Raw genomic sequence first — 20,981 nt, 5'->3', positions numbered from 1 at the left:
GTTGGAGGATCCATAGTGGCCCAGAGCAGAGCTGAGGTGGAATTTCGAAGTCAGCTTGTCCAAGCCTGGCTCTTTTCCAGGGGCAAAACTGAGGCCAAGAGAGGACAAAGAGAGGGACTGAGGTTTCCTAAGGAGTCACTGGCAGAGCAGGGATTTGAACTCAGATCTCCTGAGTCTAAGTCGTCATCACCTGGGTCTTAAAAGTGGGCTGGGTTTGGGAGGCTTTTGCCTAGTGTTGGTTAAGCCTGCAAGTTTGGATCCTGCTTTGTAAGTGTAGCTCTATGTACTTGTTAATTGTTTCTGGTTGCAGAGCCCAAGATTTCACACTGGCTAGGCTCCTGCAAGTAACTGATGTAGGCTGTTTCCTCTGCTTGGGGATTTCAAGGGTAGCCAGAAAGCCCTCTGTGTTCCTACCTGGTTAACTGATAGCTAACATTCCACTAGTAGACCTTTATGTCCACAGCTCTAGGCTTTGATCTTTTTTGAAAGGCTGTTTTGCTCTGGGAGGAAGAACGTACACAGTAATCTGTGAATCAATTGACAATAACTAAGTGTAAATGGGCCGAACAGATCCTTTCCTGAGAGCTAATATCAATGGGGAAAGAAAGCATGAGGGTATTCAGAACTACATAAAGATAAAGGCAGCCTGGGAGGCCCAGCCCTCATAATCTAGTCTAGAGGTTAGGAGCTCTGTTTTAGAATCAAGCAGGTTTCTCCCTGCCCTCCCTGCCCCCCATTAAAAAAGCAGTATCCCCTTACAGAAGAATCAGAAACATGGAGGGTGATGACAACAGAAGGCATAAACTCCAGTCTCATTCACCCCTTCCCCCTTAGGTGACTATCATTAATATCTAGGTATATGTTCCTCCAGTGCCTTCTCTATGCCTATTTTGTGTGCATGTGGAAGTGTATATATGTGGATATTATTTACCGTTGATTCTTGAAAAGTGCTGGGGTTAGGCCAAACCTAATTCCAAACCTGCACAGTTGAAAATCCAGTATAACAGTCAGCTAGCACATATTTTATGTGTTATATGTATTATATACTGTATTCTTACAATAAAGTCAGCTAGAGAAAAGTAAATGCTATTAAGAAAATCATAAGGAAGAGAAAATACATTTATAATACTGTACTGTATTTGTTGAAAAAAAAAATCTATGTGTAAGTGGATCCACACAATTCAAACCTGTGTTGTTCAAGGATCAGCTGTATATGTACACTATATGCATATAGATAAGAGATAATACATATTCACCTTGATTTCATTATGTTCTGGGAAGTACATGCCTATGGACATCTCAAATCAGATCCCTTTCTGCTTAACCGTGATGCCAGTTTGTTCTAATATCTCCTCCTTGTCATTCTTCATTACCCAGAGTAGGGGTTTGGCAAACTTTTTCTGTAGAAGGTCAGAGAGCAAATATCTTGTTTTATGGGCCATATAGTCTCTGTCAGACAAGTACTTGACTCTGCTGTGGTAGCATTAAAACAGTCATGGACAGTATGTAAATGAATGGTGTGGCTGTTCCAAAAATACCTTATTTAGAGACACTGAAATTTGCCTTTCATATAATTTTTACATGTCACAAAATACTCTTTTAATTTTTCAACCATTTAAAAATTTAGAAACCAGGGGCGCCTGGGTGGCTCAGTCGGTTGAGCGGCCGACTTCGGCTCAGGTCATGATCTTGCGGTCCGTGGGTTCGAGCCCCGCATCGGGCTCTGTGCTGACAGCTCAGAGCCTGGAGCCTGTTTTGGATTCTGTGTCTCTCTCTCTCTGACCCTCCCCCATTCATGCTCTGTCTCTCTCTGTCTCAAAAATAAATAAACGTTAAAAAAAATTTAAAAATTTAGAAACCATTCTTAGCTTCTGGACCATATCAAAACAGGTGGTGGGCTGGATTTAGCTCATGGGCCTCTAGAATAGTTGTATCCAATAGAAGTTTTCACTCTGATGTGATTGTTCTATGTTAGTGCTGTCAAATACTGTAACAATGAACCACATGTGCTACTGAGCACTTGAAACATGACTAGTGCAACTCAGGTACTGAATTTTCTTTTTCTTTTTTTCTTTTTAGAGAAAGAGAGAGCGCAAGCAGGGGAGAGGGGCAGAGGGAAAGAGAGAATCTTAAACAACTTTTTTAATGTTTATTTATTTTTGAGAGAGATAGAGAGACAGATCATGAGCAGGGGAAGGGTAGAGAGAGAGGAAGACACAGAATCCAAAGGAGACTCTAGGCTCTGAGCTGTCAGTCAGCACAGAACCCAATTCAGGGCTCAAACTTACCAACCATGAGATCATGACCTGAGCTGCAATCAAGAGTTGGACGCTCAACCAACTGACCCACCTAGGTGCCCCTTAACTAAATTAAATTTAAATAGCTACATTTGGCTTATGACTTTTGTTGGACAGGGTATTATTTTCTGAGGGCTGCTCTAACAAATTGCCACAAACTGGGTTGCTTAAAACAACAGAAATTTAGGGGTGCCTGGGTGGCTCAGTCAGTTAAGCAGCCGACTTCGGCTCAGGTCATGATCTCGTGGTTTGTGAGTTTGAGCCCCGCGTCGGGCTCTGTGCTGACAGCTCAGAGCCTGAAGTCTGTTTCAGATTCTGTGTCTCCCTCTCTCTGACCCTCCCCCGTTCATGCTCTGTCTCTCTCTGTCTCAAAAATAAATAAACGTTAAAAAAAATTAAAAACAAAACAAAACAAAAAAAACAACAGAAATTTATTGTCTCACGGTTCTGGAGATTAGAAGTCTAAAGTCAAGGTGTTAATCAAGGGTCATACTGCTTCTGAAGGTTCTAGAGAAAAATTCTTTCTTGCTTCTCTGCTAGCTTCCAGTGACTCCTGGTAATCCTTGGCATCCCTTGACTTGTAGATGTATCTCCCCCTCTGTTGTCACATAGTGTTCTCCCTATGTGTTTATGTCTCTGTTTCCTTTTCTCTGTTTATAATGCTGCTACTAGTCACTGGATTTAGGGTCCACCCTAATCCAGTATGACCTAAACTGATTACATCTGCAAAAAAACTCTGTTTCCAAATAAGGTCACATTCTGAGGTTCTGGGTGGTCATGGATTTTGGGGGAACACTAATCAGCCCAGCATAGATAGAATAGTTCTAAAGAGTGGTTCTCAAGTATAGTATGCATCAGAATCACCTGGAGGGCTTTACTGAGACAAATATTACTGGGCCCCATCCCCAGAGTTTCTGATTCATAAGTCTTGCCTGTCTAACAAATCCCAGGTGATGCTGACCTGCTTTTCCAGGGACCACACTTTGAAAACCACTACTGTAGAAGGCTTCTGTTAGTTTTCTATGGTTGCCATACAAAGTACCACAAACTGGGAGTCTTAAAACACAGAAATTTATTGTCTCACAGTTCTGGAGGCTACAAGTCTGAAACCAAGGTGTCAGCAGTGTTGGTTCCTTCTGAGAGCTGCATGGAAAGGATCTGCTCCAGGCCTCTCTCCTTGGCTTATAGATGGCGGTCTTCATGTTCTCATGGAATTCTTGTATATATATCTCCATGTCCAAACTTCTCCTTTTTATAAGGACACTACTCATATTGAGTCAGGGCCCACCCTAATGGCTTCATTTTAACTTAATTACTTCTGCAAAGACCCTATCTCCAAATAAGATAACATTCTGAGCTACTGGAGGTTAGGACTTCAACATATGAATTTTGGAGGGGACACAATTCAACACATAGCAGAGCTTGACTGTGCATTTGGCAAGAGCCAAAGGGTATCTTCTTGGAGGCCCTGTGTACAAGAAGACCTTGCTTCTCTTGCCCTTGAACTTTTGACAGAAGCTGTCCTAGATGGGAACTGAGGAGGCAGAAGTTTTGTCTTCCAGTTCTGCTCTGTTGACATCAGACTGGGGATTTTGGATAAATCACTATCTTGAGACCTTAGTATCTCCAAGTGTTTGGTTATTTCTGGCAGTCTATGATTCCCAGGTGGCAAGACAAGTTTAATTTTTGGTTAAGTCTCAGCTTCTATGCTGTCTTTTTGAACTTTTATCTGTGCTAATGAGATCAAGGTTGGGGAATTTGGTTTGTGAGGGACTCATTGACTTTTTTTTCCTGTGCTTTATCAATTTTTCAATAATTAATCTATCAAACATTTATTGGGCATCGTGTACCAGGCATTGTATTCAATGGGACAGGGTCCCAGCCTTTCTGAGTTCAGTCTGGCAGGGATATAGATATATAACCATATAATCAGAAACACATTTGTTGAGGACTGTAGCTGTGTTGTAATTGTCTGTGGGTCCTTAGGAGAGTGAGGTGGACGATTCTGTCTGGTGGCAGGGAAGGCTTTAGCAAGGAAATGAACTATATCTTAAAGATTGAATAGTAGTTCTATAGGGAGAGAGGGCCAGAAGAGGAATTCTAAGTAGAGGGAACACTAGTGCTGTTCCTGGTAGTAGGGAAGAGTAATTTGATATGGCTGGTGCTCTGAGACATGTGGACGGGTAGTGGGAGACAAAGCTGGAAATATGACTTCAGACCTCACCATGAAGAATGTTATTTGCCAGGCCAAGTAGTTCATTTATTTACTTTTAAGGAAATTATTATTATTATTATTATTATTATTATTATTATTTAGAGAGAGAGGGCACAAGTGAGCAAGGGGTAGTGAGAGAGAGAGGGGGAGAGAGAGAGACAGAGAGAGAGAGAGAGAGAGAGAGAGAGGAAGAGAGGAAGGAAGAGAGAAAAGCAGGGCTCACTGGAAGCAGGGCTTGTGTTTACCACAAGTGGGGCTCGGGCTCACCTGATGTAGGGCTCGTGCTCACCTGATGTGGGACTCGAACTCATGAACTGTGAGAGCATAACCTGAACCGAAGTCAGATGCTTATTGACTGAGCCACCCAGGCACCCTGGCAGGCCAAGTAGTTTAAACTTCATCCTGAGACAAAGGAGGAACCATGAGGGGTTTTGCACTGGGGGAGTTACGTGTTTGCATGTTTGTTTTGGGGATCTCTCTGACAGCAACCTGTCAGAGGTGCTGGTGTTGGACGTGAAAGGGCTGGAGACAGGGTGAACAGTTAGGATCCAGCCCAACAGCTCAGGCCAGTGGTGATGAGGTCTGAACCAAGGCAGGAGTCATGGCAATAGAGAGAGGACAAATTCTGGAGATACTTAACAAGTTTTTAGTGTGGGCCACTGGGTGTTTGGTTGTGCAGTGGCTGGTCAGTGAAGAGGAGGGGAGTTTGGCTGGAAAGGGTAATGACTTCTTTTAGACATACTGCATTAGGGGGTCTGGGTACCACCCAGGCAAGTCTGTGCAGTCAGCTTGTGAACTATACAGATCTGGAGCTCCAGAGAGGGGCACGGATCGTCTCATGTCATCTCCTTCTGTTCATTGCTCCAGCCACACTGCCCTTCTGTCACTTCTTAGATCATGCCCGCCAAAGTCATTCCCACCTTCCCACTTTGATTTCACTCTTCCTCTGCTTTTCTCCGTGGCTGGCTTCTCTCATTCTTCAGCTTCTCATCCTCAGCTGGCTCCTCAGCTCCATGAAGACAGGCATCTTGACTGTTCTTTTCAGTGTTGTATCCTCAGGGCCAAGCACAGATCTGCTCAATAAATGTTTGTAGCTGCTCAGTTAATGTTTGTTGAATGAATAAGTGAACCATAGCTAAAGTCAAGGAATGAAACAGTGGGAAAGGATGCACATTAATATTAAAGGAATCTTAGAGGGATCTTTGGGCAAAGCAATTCTTTCTACAGTTGGAGGGGAGATAATGGAATCCTTTCTGTTATTATTTGTTTTGATAACAAAAATATTAAAAATAATAGTGTCAGGAAGAGCTTGTGTTCAAATTCTCCTCTTACTAGCTTTATGGCCTTGGGGCGGTGCCTCAGTTTTCTCATCTGTAAATTGGGCATAATAATGGTACCTACCATCTGGATTATTGTGTGGATTAAATGAGATGATGCCTGTGTAGACAGGCACAGAGTAAGTGTTCAATAAATAGTAGCTGTTATTATCAAGTGAACATTACCTTATATTAGGAACTATCCTCAAGACTTTCAATGAAAGTTCTTTTAATACAGTCTGTGTATTTTTCTTTCTTTCTTTCTTTCTTTCTTTCTTTCTTTCTTTCTTTCTTTCTTTCTCCTCTCTTCCTTCATTTCTTTCTTTCTCTCTCTCTCTCTCTCTCTCTCTCTCTCTCTCTCTCTCTCTCTCTTTCTCTCTCTTTCTTTCTCTTCCTTCCTTCCTTCCTTCCTTCCTTCCTTCCTTCCTTCTCTCTCTCTTCCTTCCTTTTCCTTCCTTCCTTCCTTCCTTCCTTCCTTCCTTCCTTCCTTCCTTCCTTCTTTTTTAGTACAAGCCAGGGAAAAGGAGAGGGAGAGAGAGAATCTTAAGCAGGCTCCATGCTGGGTGTGGAGCCCAGTGCGGGCTCAATCTCATGATGGTGAGATCATGACCTGAGCCAAAATCAAGAGTTGGACGCTTAACTGCCTGAGCCACCCAGGTGTCCCATCAATGCAAGTTCTTAATGAATTTCTCCAATAACCTGGTGAAATAGGAATTGTACTTTTTAAAAATAGTTTCCATAGTGGAGGAAATGGAGGCTCAGGAAGAGGAATTCACTTGTCATACATTTACCAGCTAGGTGGTGGGGGCACTGGGAGGCAAGCCCTGGTTTCTTTGACTTTAATGCAGGTGCATTAACCATTGTACCACACTGTACCTCTCTACAGGGTGATCCTGGAATTCTGGTGTGGTCAAGGGAGCAGGCTGCAGTGGCTGATCAGAACTCTGGGATTCTGTCTTCTAGATGTTAGCTATCTTGTGTTTGCAGAGGGCCTCTGTGGAAGAGCAACAGAAAGCCCATCTTAACAAAAGGAATACCCCAAGATCAGTCTTCTTACCTTTAACTGGGAAGTCTGTGCAGGGAACTTGGGAGACCTCATGGCAGTTATAGCCTGTGACACTTACCAACCTATAGACTGGAATGTTTATAACTAGTCATCACATTTCTCTCCAATATCTAAACCTTTGGTTTGGATAAGAGATTTCAGTTAAAATACAATCTTTCCCTTTGACCAATCAATCTAATTATCTTTCCACTCACTAACCTTGGTTGGTATCGTGATAAGTAAGGGGAAATGGCTTTTGAATTACCTCATTGACAGCGAAGTCTTATAAGGAAACTGTTTTACATATACACAGATATACATGTATATATGGCTCAGCTGCAAACACATGTCTTTCAAGACATGTGTCCATATACTCCCGGGAACACAACCTTGTAAGGAACTTGCTGTGTGTGCAAGGGCTCTCATCTATCCAATTGTGCACACATAGCAAAACCCAAAATAACTACACATATAGGCAGACACACACACACAAACCCTTAGATGACTCTTAAGTTTGGAAGGACAAGCCTAAGTAGAAAAATAATAAGAATATTAGTTTCCATTCATTTTGAGTGCTCACTGAGTGCTGGGGATGAAGTTAAGCACTTTACATATACTATCTCACCTAATTTTCACAACAAGGGCATGGCCAATGGAGCTGACCATAGCTGTCAGCATCCCCTTGTTTTCCACAAGGAGACCGAGGCTCTGGAAAAGTTTGGATGTCCCAAGGGATTGTATGCACAACAAAATTTGGAAACCTTGTGGTATAAGTTGCTCAAGGTCACACAACTAGTAAATCATAGAAGCAAACATTGAATGCAGCTCTGTTCTGACTACAAAACCTTTGTTCTTAACCAGTAAGATCTTATCAGTCTGTATTTCCATGACAGGGACAGAGAGAAGAAACATGTCATTAATTTTTACTGCATAGCAGCATGAGACATCTTCCATAGTCATCATCTTCAGCTTAGAAGGAGCTGCTATTTTATCTTATTTTTATTTATTTTATTTTGATTTTTATTTGAGAGAGAGCATGAGCTAGGGAGAAGGGCAGAGGGAGAGAGAGAGAATCTTAAGCAGGCTCCATGTTCAGTGCAGAGCTTGACTCAGGGTCGATCCCACGACCCTGGGATTGTGACCTGAGCTGAAATCAAGAGTCAGACACTTGACTGACTGAACTACCCAGGTGTCCCAAGAAGCGGCTATTTAAAAAAAAAACAACATTGTGATAAAATATACAGAATGTACAATTAGCCTATTAAATCATTTTTAAAGTGTATAATCCAATGGCATTATGGACAGTCATGAAGTTGTGCAACCATCACCACTATGTATTTTTTTTTTAAATTTATTTATTTTGAGAGAGAGAGAGTGAGCCCACGAGTCGGGGAGGGGCAGAGAGAGAGAGGGAGGGAGAGAATCCTAAGCAGGCTTGAGTGGGCTTGATCTCACAAACAGTGAGATAATGACCTGAGCCAAAATCAAGAGTCAGACGCTTAACCAACTGAGCCACCCAGATGCCTGACCACTATCTATTTCCAGAACTTTTTTATTATCCCAGACAGAAACTCTGTACCCACTAAGTAATTAAATTTCCCGTAACTCCTCCTCCCTAGCCTCTTGATAACCACTATTCTACTTTGTTTCTACAAAGTTGCTAATTCTAGGTACCTCACATAATGTTGAATGTTTTCAAGATTCACCTATGTAGTAGCATGCATCAGAATTATAGAAGGAACATCTTGAAGATAAATAAAATGCCAGAAAGATGTCTTCTTTTACTGGGCAAAGAGTTCACGTGGTGAACATTATCCCAAAGTGATGCTGTAGTTGGAAACTCAAGCAGGTTCACTGTGGGTTTGGACACAGCCTGGATGAACATTCCTGAACTGGTTAGAAAGAGGAATTCAGGAGGTTTGGGGAATGCCTTCGTGAATAAGGATGGTCCCAAGATGGACACCCAGGCTTTTCCCTGGATGTCTGGCTGAGGTCTTCGCTCCAAACAGCCTCTGCACTATTCCTTGCTGCAGCCCTGGTAGGTTTTTCTTAGGAATTGGGAGGGTCTGGTCAAGAACTTGACTCTTGCCTGAGGTTGCCTGAGGGTACAAAGAAGTCAGTGTGATGTAGTGAAAATAGCATCAGAAAAGGAGGTCTTCAGTCTGGCTCCCTCATTCTTCACTATGTGATTTATGACATTTCTCGTCATTGAGCCCTGATTTCCATCTACAGAGGATACTACTACAGGGAATGTTGTTTTGAGGATCAAGACCTCTCATTTTTTTTAAATGTTTATTTATATTTGGGAGAGAGAGACACTGCATAAGCGGGGGAGGGGCAGAGAAAGATAGAATCTGAAGCAGGCTCCAGGCTCTAAGCTGTCAGCACAGAGCCTGATGCCGGGTTCAAAACCACAAACTGTGAGATCATGACCTGAGCTGAAGTCAGACACTTAACCGACTGAGCCACTAAGGTGCCCCTGGACCTCTCCAGTTTTATTCACTGAAGGTACCCATTCTCAGGCCCCAGCATTCAAATTTTCCTAGAAAAGGTATGGGAAGATAGGTTGTCCTTCTTGCTTCAGACTTGTGAGCTGGAGGAGGGAAGAGGTTTAGGGGAGAAGGTGGTGAGGTATTTTCTCCTCTCCTCTTTCTTTCTTTCAACTTTTTAATTTATTTTTGAGAGACAGAGCATGAGTGGGAGAGGAGCAGAGAGAGAGGGAGACACAGGACCCAAAGCAGGGCTCCAGGCTCTGAGCTGTCAGCACAGAGCCCAATGTGGGGCTCGAACCCGTGAACCATGAGATCATGACCTGAGCCGAAGTCAGACACCTAACTGACTGAGCCACCCAGGTGCCCCTCCCCTCTCCTTTTTAAAACCAACTAGGAGTTTGGGGAAGATGGTTTAAGTGAGAGAGAGGCAAGGAAACTTGAACCAAGGAAAGACTAAGCTTTAGTGTCCTCATCTGTAAAATGGGTGATAATGTTTTTGTCATGTTGTGTGTGTGTGAAAATTAATGAGGCAATGAATACAAAGTGCCCTGAAAGAGAAAAAAAAGCATCAAGTTAAGTGATTTTTATGAGCTTTCTGATTGGCTTAGCAAAGGGGCTGGAGGTTGTGTGTGTGTAGAACCTGAGCAAGAAGGTCATTTGGAGGCCTAACCTGGAAGTTCTCAAGGACAGGGACTACACTGTCTTACCCTCAGCTTCTAGTACAGTGCCTGGAACATCGAAGACCCTCAAGAAATATTTGTTGAATCAAAGAATGAGCTAGAGTTGAAAAATTATAAAGTCAAGCCAAGTTTCCTTCTATTTTTTTTTTTTTTTTTTTTTTTTACTGGTACCTTTCTTTACTTTTATTATGCTCCTTTTCTTTCCCTCTTCTGTTCCTCCAAGAAAACATTCTTAGAGCAGGACCTAATGAGAAACAGTGTGGAAAGAGCCCTGGACTAGGAATCAGGAGACAAGGGTTTCACCCTAACTTTGACACTGGATGGTCATGGGTCAGTCTCTTCAATCTGGGCTTATGTTCTTGTATTGTAAGAAGTTTGGTTTGGCTAATATTTCGGTTTTGTTCCAGTTTTGGTGTTCCAGATTGGATGCTATACTCACACTAAGGTGACAGTGTTACTCTTCCAAAAGTATTTGCATTTAAAAATAGAATAGAACCTTAGTCCTGGGGAAGGAAGGTCTGACAGTGGAATGCTAGGCTTCCTTATGTGGTTGGGAGAGGTATTTCCCTGTCATCATGCCACCTAGGAAAGTACAGATAAGGTGGGTCTGAACCCAGCCCCTGAAACTTGCCAGCACTTGAGTTTAGCCCTGACTCACACTCAAGGAAGTGGTGGAGGACATCGTGGAGCAATCTCTGAGAGCTCTGCACTTGATTGGTCTGAATATCTGTGACAGATGGTATGAATAGGCCTGGATTCCTGGACATTCCCTGGGATTCACTAGGGATTAGTAAGCCTAATGGGTAAGAAAGAAAGCGTTGCATGGAAACAATTGGTCATTGGAGAGCAGGAGTATTGGGATTAGATCTGAGTCTGTTGCTTGCATTGGTAGTTTGTGACTTGAGCAAAGTCCCTTCTCCCTGGGCATCAGTTTCCTCATATATAACACAAGGGAGGTGAAACCTCTGGTTTCTTCCATGCTTTGGCCACATGGACCTTCCAATATCCCAGATGCACCACAGTCTCTCTCTGTGGGCATTTGCCCACCTGGAACACTCCCTCACCCCATTTCCTGCTCCATTTACCTGATTCTCTCCTCATGGAATGTTTTCCACGGTCCAGGCTTCCCTGATGTGTAAGAGTAATGAGCAGAACTCAGTATGAAGTGGTTCTTACCACTGTGGTAAAGCAGAGAGTACACGTCCTACTGAAGCTATTAAAAACATGGTGCTGGCCAAAACAAGTGTCTGTGGTTGAATTTGTCCCAGGCACCATGAATTTGCAATCTTTGGCCTACAGATGTGTAAAGCCCCTTCCTAAGGCTCTCCTGGCATCCCACATTCTCCTTTCATAACAATTACCATTTTATGGTAATTATTTATTACAGCCTTTACCACTAGTCTATAAACTTCATTTGAGCAGGTACCTAACTGTTTTAGCTTCAACTCTATCCCTAGCCTTAGCACAGAAATGGCACATAATAGGTGTTCAATAAATATCTGTAAAATCAGCAAGTGAGTGGCTACTTAATAAGTAATTGTTGGGTGAATAAGGGTTCTTCAATGGTGCTGTTTGATTTCATTTTTTTCCCATTCTCTGGCCCTGAATAAAGCCTCCCAGCTAGTGATTTAAACTCTTTAGACCCCAGCTTACCCAATTTGTTTGACTTAGTGTTATGATCTGGTCAGGCCCCTAACACTTTTCAAACAATGTCCTCCGGTTCCTTCAGTGGTGTTTAGGTAGGAGAAGGCAACTAGCAACTCTGGAGTCATCAGCTTTCTTGTTCATCTAGAGAGGTCAACAGAAATACTTGTATTATCTCATACTTATATATAGTCTTAGATTTTTAAGACCCTTCAAATCCATGGTCTTTTTTTTGGGAAGTAGGCCTGGAAGGCATAAATTATCCTCATTTTATAATGAGAAAAACTGAGACTTGGAGAAGGTAGAGCTATGTAGAGATCTACAGCAACAGAACCTTACCTAGAGTAGGTGTATTGTTATTCCTCCCTCCCATACATGAGACAGATGTTAATCATTAGTGGTCTTCTTTCCACTGAACTTAAACTCTGTCTCAGAATCCTACTTAATGCAGCCATCATGTAGTTGAAGTTGACACCTGAGATGAAGGCTGTTGGCCATCTGTAGCTGGTAATCCCTGCTTCTGATATCAGGCAGTTATTTATAGAAAAAAAAAGTTTAATTTATTTTTCAAGAGGGTCTGAGGCTCATAAATAATCAATACAAGCTCATTCTACCACAAAGGAATGTCAATGGTATTACACTATTCCTTCTGTCTGCCCCATTTCAATAGCCTTTCAGGCTTTCTGATGTTGGCTGTTCTGATCATGCCAGAAGTATGTTAGGAAGAAGGGAGGCTTCCAGTACTTCAAGGGAGCCCCAGAACAGAGCCTCCTGACTCCTGCTCATGTCTATTGTTTATTCTAGTTCTTAGCTTCTGCTGAGTCCCACCCACATCTAATGACTCCGGACTCAAATAATGCACAGCTCCACTGAAGAGCCTTGGGGGAACCATCTCAGGGAAATGCTGGGTATCACCACAAGGTGGCGCTGTAGCTTCCTTTGCTTTCAGTTTCTACCTTGAAGGAAAATGTTTAAATTTGCACACTACTCAACGAATAGAACTAATGATCAGCTTCACGAATTAAATAGATGATTTAATTGACTATTCTATTTCAAGTTCTATCAGGTTTCAGATGGTTAAAAATATTTTTGTTTCTTTGCTGTGCTTTTAAGATAATGGCAGTGTGTTACACTACAAAGGGTGGGGGCTCTAAACCCTAACTCTAACCTTGCACATATGGACTTTCCAGAACTTTCTGCAATACTCTACGTTTCTTTCTATAAGTTCTTTGAAAAAGAGGCAAAATGGAGGCAATAATCTAGTCCTTCCTTCCTCTTGCAAAACTCTAGGAGCCTTAGGCCTCTTAGATGACACTGCTTTCATTCTATCCTTTTATTGGTTGAATATGTGTTTGGTATATGCAAGATACTATCATATATGTAGCGAGGCTAATGAAAAAGCAGAGTTTGGCCCTCAAGTTGCTCATACAGCCTGGAGAGTTTTCCAGCAAAATAAATAAATACATAAATAAACATTACCCTCACCTACTGGAAGAATCCTATCATTCTCTCCCATTTCTTCACCTCAGCTGCTTGGGGTGACCTGGCTTTCCCCAGTCTCCTTTACTGTTCACATCTCTATGCCTTTGCTCATGCTTTCCCTCATCCTCTCAGGCCGTGGAATCCTACCCATCCTTCAAGGCCAGGCTCTAAGCAGTCCCCTCCATGAAGTCTTCCTGGAGCTTCCCAGGTTCACAAATCTTTCTTTTGTTGTAGCTCTTTGCATGTTTTGATATTATCAAACTCTCTCTTTGTGTTTCTTTGGTTCACATCTCTTTGTCTTTTTAAAAGACAATTAAGGGGCACCTGGGTGGCTCAGTCGGTTAAGCATCAGACTTCAGTTCACGTCATGATCTCGCGGTTCATGAGTTTGAGCCCCGCATTGGGCTCTGTGCTGACAGCTCAGCCTGCAGCCTGCTTCAGATTCTGTGTCTCCCTCTCTCTCTGCCCCTCCCCCACTTACACTCTATCTCTCAAAAATAAATAAACATTAAAAATTAAAATAATAATTGTATAGCTTCAACTAAAACTCTGCTCTTCAACCTTTCTTCCTGCTTTTCCAGAGGTAATCACTATCTCAAAGTTGTCATTTATTATTCCTATGTTTATTTTTATACTTTGTTTCTACATGTGTATGTACCTATAAACTTTTTCTTTTTGTCTCTCAGTGTCTGTCTCCGCATACACACACGTATAGTTTTGGGTGCTTTAAAATACATATGGGGGTGTCTGGCTGGCTCAGTTAGAAGAGCATGTGACTCTTGATCTTGGGGTCATGAGCTCAAGCCCATGTTGGGTGTAGAGATTACAAAAAAAAAACCAAACTCTGAAGAAAATACATGTAAATGGAAGCATACTGTAAGATTCTTTGCAACCTTGTCTTTCTCACTCAATATTCAGTTTTTGAAATTTATCCATGCCAACATATGTTATGGTTATTTGATATTCCCTTCTAAGGATAACTGATTTACAGTTATGTTTTGCTTTTATTTTTTTGTTACTACAAACAGACCTGCAATGAGCATTCTTATGTCTATCCCTTTGTGCATATGTGTTAGGTGTAAGAGTTTCTTTAGGGTAGGTACCTAGAGGTGGAAGTGCTTAAAGCTGTATGCATATCTTTACCTTCACTAGGTATGATCAGATTTTATCCAAAATATCTGTACTAATTTATGCTCCCATCTGTAATGCACTAAAACTCACACTTCACATACTTTCTAATACCTGCTCTTGTTGCCAGCCTTTTTTTCTCATTGGCCGATCAGATAGGTATAGAATGAAGTTTTGGGGTGCCTGGGTGCCTGGGGTAAGCATCTGACTTTTAATTTTGGCTCAAGTCATGATCTCGAGGTAAATTATAAATTCCAGCCTTGCATCAGGCTCTGTGCTGACAGCATGGAGACTGCTTGGTATTCTCTCTCTTTTCCTCTCTCTTTGCCCCTCCCGTGCTCATGCTCTCTGTCTCTCTCTCAAAATAAATAAATAAAGTTAAAAAAAAGTATTTCTCTTATTATTGAGGTGGAGCATCTTTTATATGATTTTTGTCCCTCTAGGTTTCTTCATTTTTTTAAAGTTTATTTATTTATTTATTTATTTATTTATTTATTTATTTAGACCAGGGGAGGGCCAGAGAGAGGGAGAAAGAGAGAATCCCAAGCAGGCTCTGCACTGTCCCCATGGACCCTGACGTGGGGCTCAAACCGATGAACCATGAGATCATGACCCTAGTGGAAATCAAGTGTTGGCTGCCCAACTGACTGAGCCACCGAGGAATCCCTCCTCATTTTGAATTGCTTCTTCATATCCTTTACCACCTTTCTCTTCATTGGGTCATTTTTTTCTTATTGAATTATAAAAACTCTTTATATATTCTGGATGTTTGTTTTTGTGCATGTTTATTCTCCGTCCTCACAGACTTCACAGTCAAATGAAGAGAATAGGCAATGGAGTTTAAAGGGTGCTATGAGAAGTACACAGGGCTAAAGGTGTATGGGGATGGCACTTAAACCAGATTTCAGGGGAAGTGGGAGGATTCCCAGAAGTGACATTTAATCTGAGATCCAGGGGGATGAGGTAGCCAGTTAGGGAACTGAGCCATATCTTCTTTTTATCTCCCAAATAACAATTTTTCTGCCCAGTACTTTCTACTTTTTGAGCATTATTTAGCGTTTGTGGAAGTGAAACGGAATTTCAGGCAGAGGAGAGGTTTTGGGCAGGTAGGACCTGTGGGATCTGAATCTCTAAAAAGTTTATTCAGCTGAAGAGTCTAGGGGAATTCAGCTTTCTCTGTGCAGTGCTTGGAATTTCGTGAATTTTAGAATAGATGCAGACCTAAGGGGCCATTGGATCTAATCTTTCACCCAGTGCTCAAATCCCCTGCATAAAATCTTAGATAAGTGGTTAACCCATTCTGCTGTTTAGTCTTTGAAGCTCATTCCTTCATGAGGCATCCCATTCTATTTGCAGATTAACTGTTGTTAGAAATCTCTTTCTTATATTGGGCTCTGTGCCCTTTCCACCCATTGTTTCCTGTCTGCCCACTAGAAACACAAAATATATCTGTTCTTTCCACCTGATCACCTTTCAAATACCTAAAGACAATAACTTTGTGTGTTTTAAGACTCCTTTTCCCCAAATGAAACATTTCTAGGGCAGTCAACCTCCACTTTCATTTTAAGGCATTCACGGATCACCTTTTCCAAGTCAATGAGTCTTTGTTACTGACTCCTGAAGTGGGAGGGGAGACTTATTTTCTTGGGGAACCTGGGAAGAAAAAGTAGCCCTAGGGGATCTATATACACTTGTGGGAAAATAACTGCCTTGGGCTATGGTTTTTAAACTTAATTGCATACTAAAACCACCTGGGGGAGTTTTTCTCTTATTAAACTGTAAAGAAATGGTAGTTTGTTAATTCACTTTTGCTATAAATCACAGATCTTTCACTGTATTTCAAAAGTTATTATTATTTTTTAAGATTTTATTTTTTAAAATTTTATTATTTTTTTTTCAACGTTTATTTATTTTTGGGACAGAGAGAGACAGAGCATGAACGGGGGAGGGGCAGAGAGAGAGGGAGACACAGAATCGGAAACAGGCTCCAGGCTCTGAGCCATCAGCCCAGAGCCTGACACGGGGCTCGAACTCCCAGACCGCGAGATCGTGACCTGGCTGAAGTCGGACGCTTAACCGACTGCGCCACCCAGGCGCCCCAAGATTTTATTTTTAAGTAATCTCTGTACCCAACATGGGGCTCAAACTTATAACCCTAAGATCAAGAGTCACATGCTCTACTGACTGAGCCAGCCAGGCACCCCTAAAAATTATTCTTAATATACATGCACTAAAATTCACTTTTTGGTTGTTTAGTTCTATGAGTTTTAATAAAAGCATGGAGTCATGTAACTACCACCACAATCAAGATACAGAAAACTTCCATCACCCTCGTCCCCACTTCTGTCCATTTGTGGTAAACCCCCACCCCAACCACTGGCAACTGCTGACTTGTTCTTCATTACTATAGTTATGTGTTGTCTAGAATGTCATATAACTGAAATAATGCAGTATATAGCCTTTGGGCTCTGATGTCATTCACTTAGCATAACGCATTTGAGATCTTTAATGTTTTTGCATATATCAATAGTAGTTTGTTAATTTTTATTGATGAAATAACAATCCATTTTATGAATATACTATTGTTTGTTTATTTTTTTCCATAGTTGAGGGACACTGTGTCCAATTTTGGCATGTATAGGTTTTTGTGTGAACATAGGTTTTCATTTCTCTTGAGTAAATAGGTATGAAGGGGATTTCTGAGTCACATGCTAATTATAGGTTTAATTTTATGAGAAACCACTAAGCTATTTTCCAGAGTGGCTGTACCATTTTACATTCCCACCAGCAATGTATGAGATTTCCAGTTGCTCCAAATCCTCTCCAACACATGGTATTATCAATTTTTTGAAAAAATCATTCTAATAGGTTTGTAGTGGTATCTCACTGTGGTTTTATTTTGCATCACTAATGACTAGTGATGTTGAGCATCTTTTCATGTGCTTATTTGCTTTTATATCTTCTTTGATGAAGAGTCTGTTGAAATCTTTTGTCATTAAAAAAATTGAGTTTGTTCTCTTATTCTTGAGTTTAGAAATATATTCTAGATACAACTAAATCCCTTGTCAGATGATGTGATTTGCTAATATTTTCTCCTAAATTATGGGTGTCTTTAGAAAACAAAATTTAAAATTTTGAAAAATCCTATTTTATCAATTTTTCTTTTAGACTGTGCTTTTGGGTCATAGCTAAGAACTCTTTGCCTAAAGAAAGATCACAAAGATTTTCTCTTTTGATTTCTTTCGAAGGTTTATTACTTTTACATTTAGGTCTATGATCCATTTAGAGCTTTTTTTTTTTTTTTTTTTTTTTTGTATAAGGTTTGAGAGATAAGTTGAAGTTCTTTCTTTTGAATATGGATGGTCAATTTTTCCAGTACCACATGTTGAAAGTACTATTGTTTCTCTATTGAATTGCCTTTGTTGCTTAATTAAAAAATCAAATGGAGGGTGCCTGCCTGGCTCAGTCAGTAGAGCATGAGACTCTTGGTCTCGGGACTGTAGGTTTGAGCCCCATCTTGGGTGTAGAGATTACCTACAAATAAAATCTTAAAAAAATTCAAGCGGGGGGCGCCTGGGTGGCTCAGTCGGTTGAGCAACCAACTTTGCCTCAGGTCACGATCTCACGGTTTGTGAGTTCGAGCCCCGCGTTGGGCTCTGTGCTGACAGCTCAGAGCCTGGAGCCTACTTTTGATTCTGTGTCTCCCTCTCTCTCTGCCCCTCCCCCACTCATGCTCTGTCTCTCTGTTTCAGAAATAAATAAACATCAAAAAAAAAAAAATTCAAGCGGACATGAATAGCACTAAAAACTAATGAGGATGTGGAGCAAAAGGCACACTCATTCACTGCTTGTAGGAATGTAAAATGGTACAGATACTTTGGGAGACAGTTTAGAAGTTTCTTACAAAGCTAGCCATAGTTTTACCATAGGATCCAGCAATCGTTCTCCTTAGATATTTACACAAATGGGTAAAAAACTTATGTCTACACAAAAATCTGCACACAAATGTCTATAGCAGATTTATTCATATTGCCAAAAGTTGGAATCAGCCAAGATGTCATCCTTCAATAGGTGGATAAAGAAACTGGTACATCCATACAATGGAATATTATACAGTAATTAAAAAAATGAGCAATGAAGCCGTGAAAAGACATGGAAGAAACTTAAATACATATTGCCAAGTGAAAAAACCCACCTGTAAAGGCTACATACTATATGATTCCAGCTATTTGACATTCTAGATAAGGCAAAACTATAGTGACAGTAAAAAGGTTAATAGTTGTCATGGGTTGGGGAGATGGGAGAGGTTATGAATAGTAGAACATGGGATTTTTAGGGCAGTGAAACTATTTTGCATGATACTGTAATGGTGGATACATGATATTATGCCTTTCGCAAAACTCATAGAATTATACAACACAAAGAGTGAACAGTAATGTAAACTATGGACTTTAGTTAATGATAATGTATCAGTTGTAACAAATACCACACTAATGCAAGATACTAATAATGGGGGAAATTGGGATGAGGGGAGAGGGAGTATATGGTAACTCTTTGTACTTTCTGCTCAATTTTTCTGCAAACCTAAAACTTCTATAAGAAATAAATCTGTTAATTAAATATAATGAATTCACCATATTTACATGGGTCTATTTCTAGACTTCTTTTTTTTCTTCTATCTCTATCTATTTATCATCTATCTATCTATCTAATCTATCATCTATCTTCTTTCACCAATACTGTCTTGATTACTGTAGCTTTTTAAAAGGTAGGTCTTTTTTTTTTAATATTTTATTTTTAAGTAATCTCTACACCCAATCTGGGGCTCAAATTCACAACCCTGAGATCAAGAGTTTCATGCTCTTCTGACTGAGCCAGCCAGGTGCCCCTATAAGGTAAGTCTTGAAACAATGTAAATTCTCCAACTTTGTTATTCTACCTCAAAATTACTTTGGCTATTCATATTCCTTTGCCTTTCTAAATTATAGAATGATCTTGTCAATACCTAGAAAAAAAATCTCTCTGGGATTTTTGACTCTGATTGTAGTGAATCCATAGATTAATTTGGGAAGAATTGACTTTTTAACAATATTGAGGTTTTTAATCCATGAACCTGTTAAAAAAGACAAAACAGGGGTGCCTGAGTGGCTCAGTCGGTTAAGCGTCTGACTTTGGCTCAGGTCATGATCTCGCAGTTTGTGGGTTCGAGCCCTGTGTCGGGATCTGTGCGGACAGCTCAGAGCCTGGAGCCTGCTTTGGATTCTGTGTCTCCCTCTCTCTCTGCCACTTCCCTGCTCACACTCTGTCTCTCTCTCTCAAAAATAAATAAACATAAAAAAATTAAAAAAAAAAAAAAGAGAAAACATACACAAATTGGAGTCACTTGTGCTAAGCCCACATTGCCATACTGAGACTCAATACTTAATTGCAGTTTCAGTTTCTTCCAGGAATGCAACCTTAACCAATCAGTCTGTAACTCTTTGGTTAGCACTAGTGAGGTAATCTGACTGATAGACCCCCTGTCTTCTTCTAAAGGAAGATGACCTTGCATGAAGAAATCCACTCTTTGCAAGTAACTTTCTTGTTCCACCCCTTTCTGCGTATAAAAGTGGAAGAATTCCATTTTCATTTTGTACAGCTCCTTGGAGCTTCTGCTAGGTGAGAGCTTCATGAATTGTGGAATAAAGCCAGTTAGATCCTTAAATTCACTCAGTTAAATTTAGTGTTTTTAGCAAACCTGATCTATTTCTCCATTTATCATTTATTTCATCAGTGTTTAGTAGTTTTCAGCATACAGATCCTGCACATATTTTGTCAGATTCATACCTTAGCATTTCATTAAAAAAGTTTTTTTGATGTTGATTTATTTTTGAGAAAGAGAGAGAGAGAGCCAGAGACAGAGCACGAGTGGGGGAGGGGCAGAGAGGGAGGGAGACACAGAATCCGAAGCAGGCTCCACGCTCTGGCTGTCAGCACAGTGCCCAATGTGGGGCTCGAACCCACGAACTGTGAGATCATGACCTGAGCTGAAGTCAGATGCTTAACTGACTGAGCCACCCAGGCTTCCCGACTTCATGAGATTTCATATGTTAAAAATAATATTTCAACTTTTTCAATTATTTAAGAATAGAGAGTTTTATTTCTTTTCCAATTAATCTTTATAACTTTTCTCCCTCCTTCTTTTCCTTCCTTTTCTTCTCTTCTACCCCTCCCTCCATCCCACCCCTCATTGTGCTTGCCAGGACAGTGGTGAATAGGATTGGTGAAAATGGACATCCTTGCCTTTTTTCTGATCTTAGGGGGAAAGCGTTTGGCCTTTTACCATTAAGTAAATTGTTAGCTGTAGGATTTTGGTAGATGCCTTTTATCACGTTAAGGAAATTCCCTTCTATCTTAGTTTGCTTAGACTTTTAAAAAAATTATTAATGAAAGTTGAGTTTTGTCTAATTCTTTTTCTCCACCTGCTGAGGTCATCATATGGTTTTTCTTCTTTAGTCTACTAATATGGAGAATTACACTGATTGATTTTTTCAAATGTGAAATCAGTCTTCCCAGTATAAATCCTACTCTGTGTGATGTAGTATCCCTTTTTTTAAATATGTTGTTGGATTTGATCTGCTAGTATTTTATGGAGGATTTTTATATTTATGTTCATGAGGGATATTGGTCTGGAGTTTTCTTT

At 40.7% G+C, this 20,981-nt stretch overlaps 1 protein-coding gene across 1 annotated transcript in view; it reads left to right on the top strand.

Moving 5' to 3' along the window:
• The window catches only part of SLC5A1 (solute carrier family 5 member 1), a 153,877-nt gene that overhangs the window by 10,863 nt on the left and 122,033 nt on the right, over positions 1-20,981 (top strand). The window lies entirely within an intron of this gene.

This window comes from Felis catus, chromosome D3 (genome assembly GCF_018350175.1).
Source record: "Felis catus isolate Fca126 chromosome D3, F.catus_Fca126_mat1.0, whole genome shotgun sequence".
Classification (NCBI taxonomy): domain Eukaryota; kingdom Metazoa; phylum Chordata; class Mammalia; order Carnivora; family Felidae; genus Felis; species Felis catus.
This window is presented reverse-complemented; position numbering and strand designations above follow the sequence as displayed.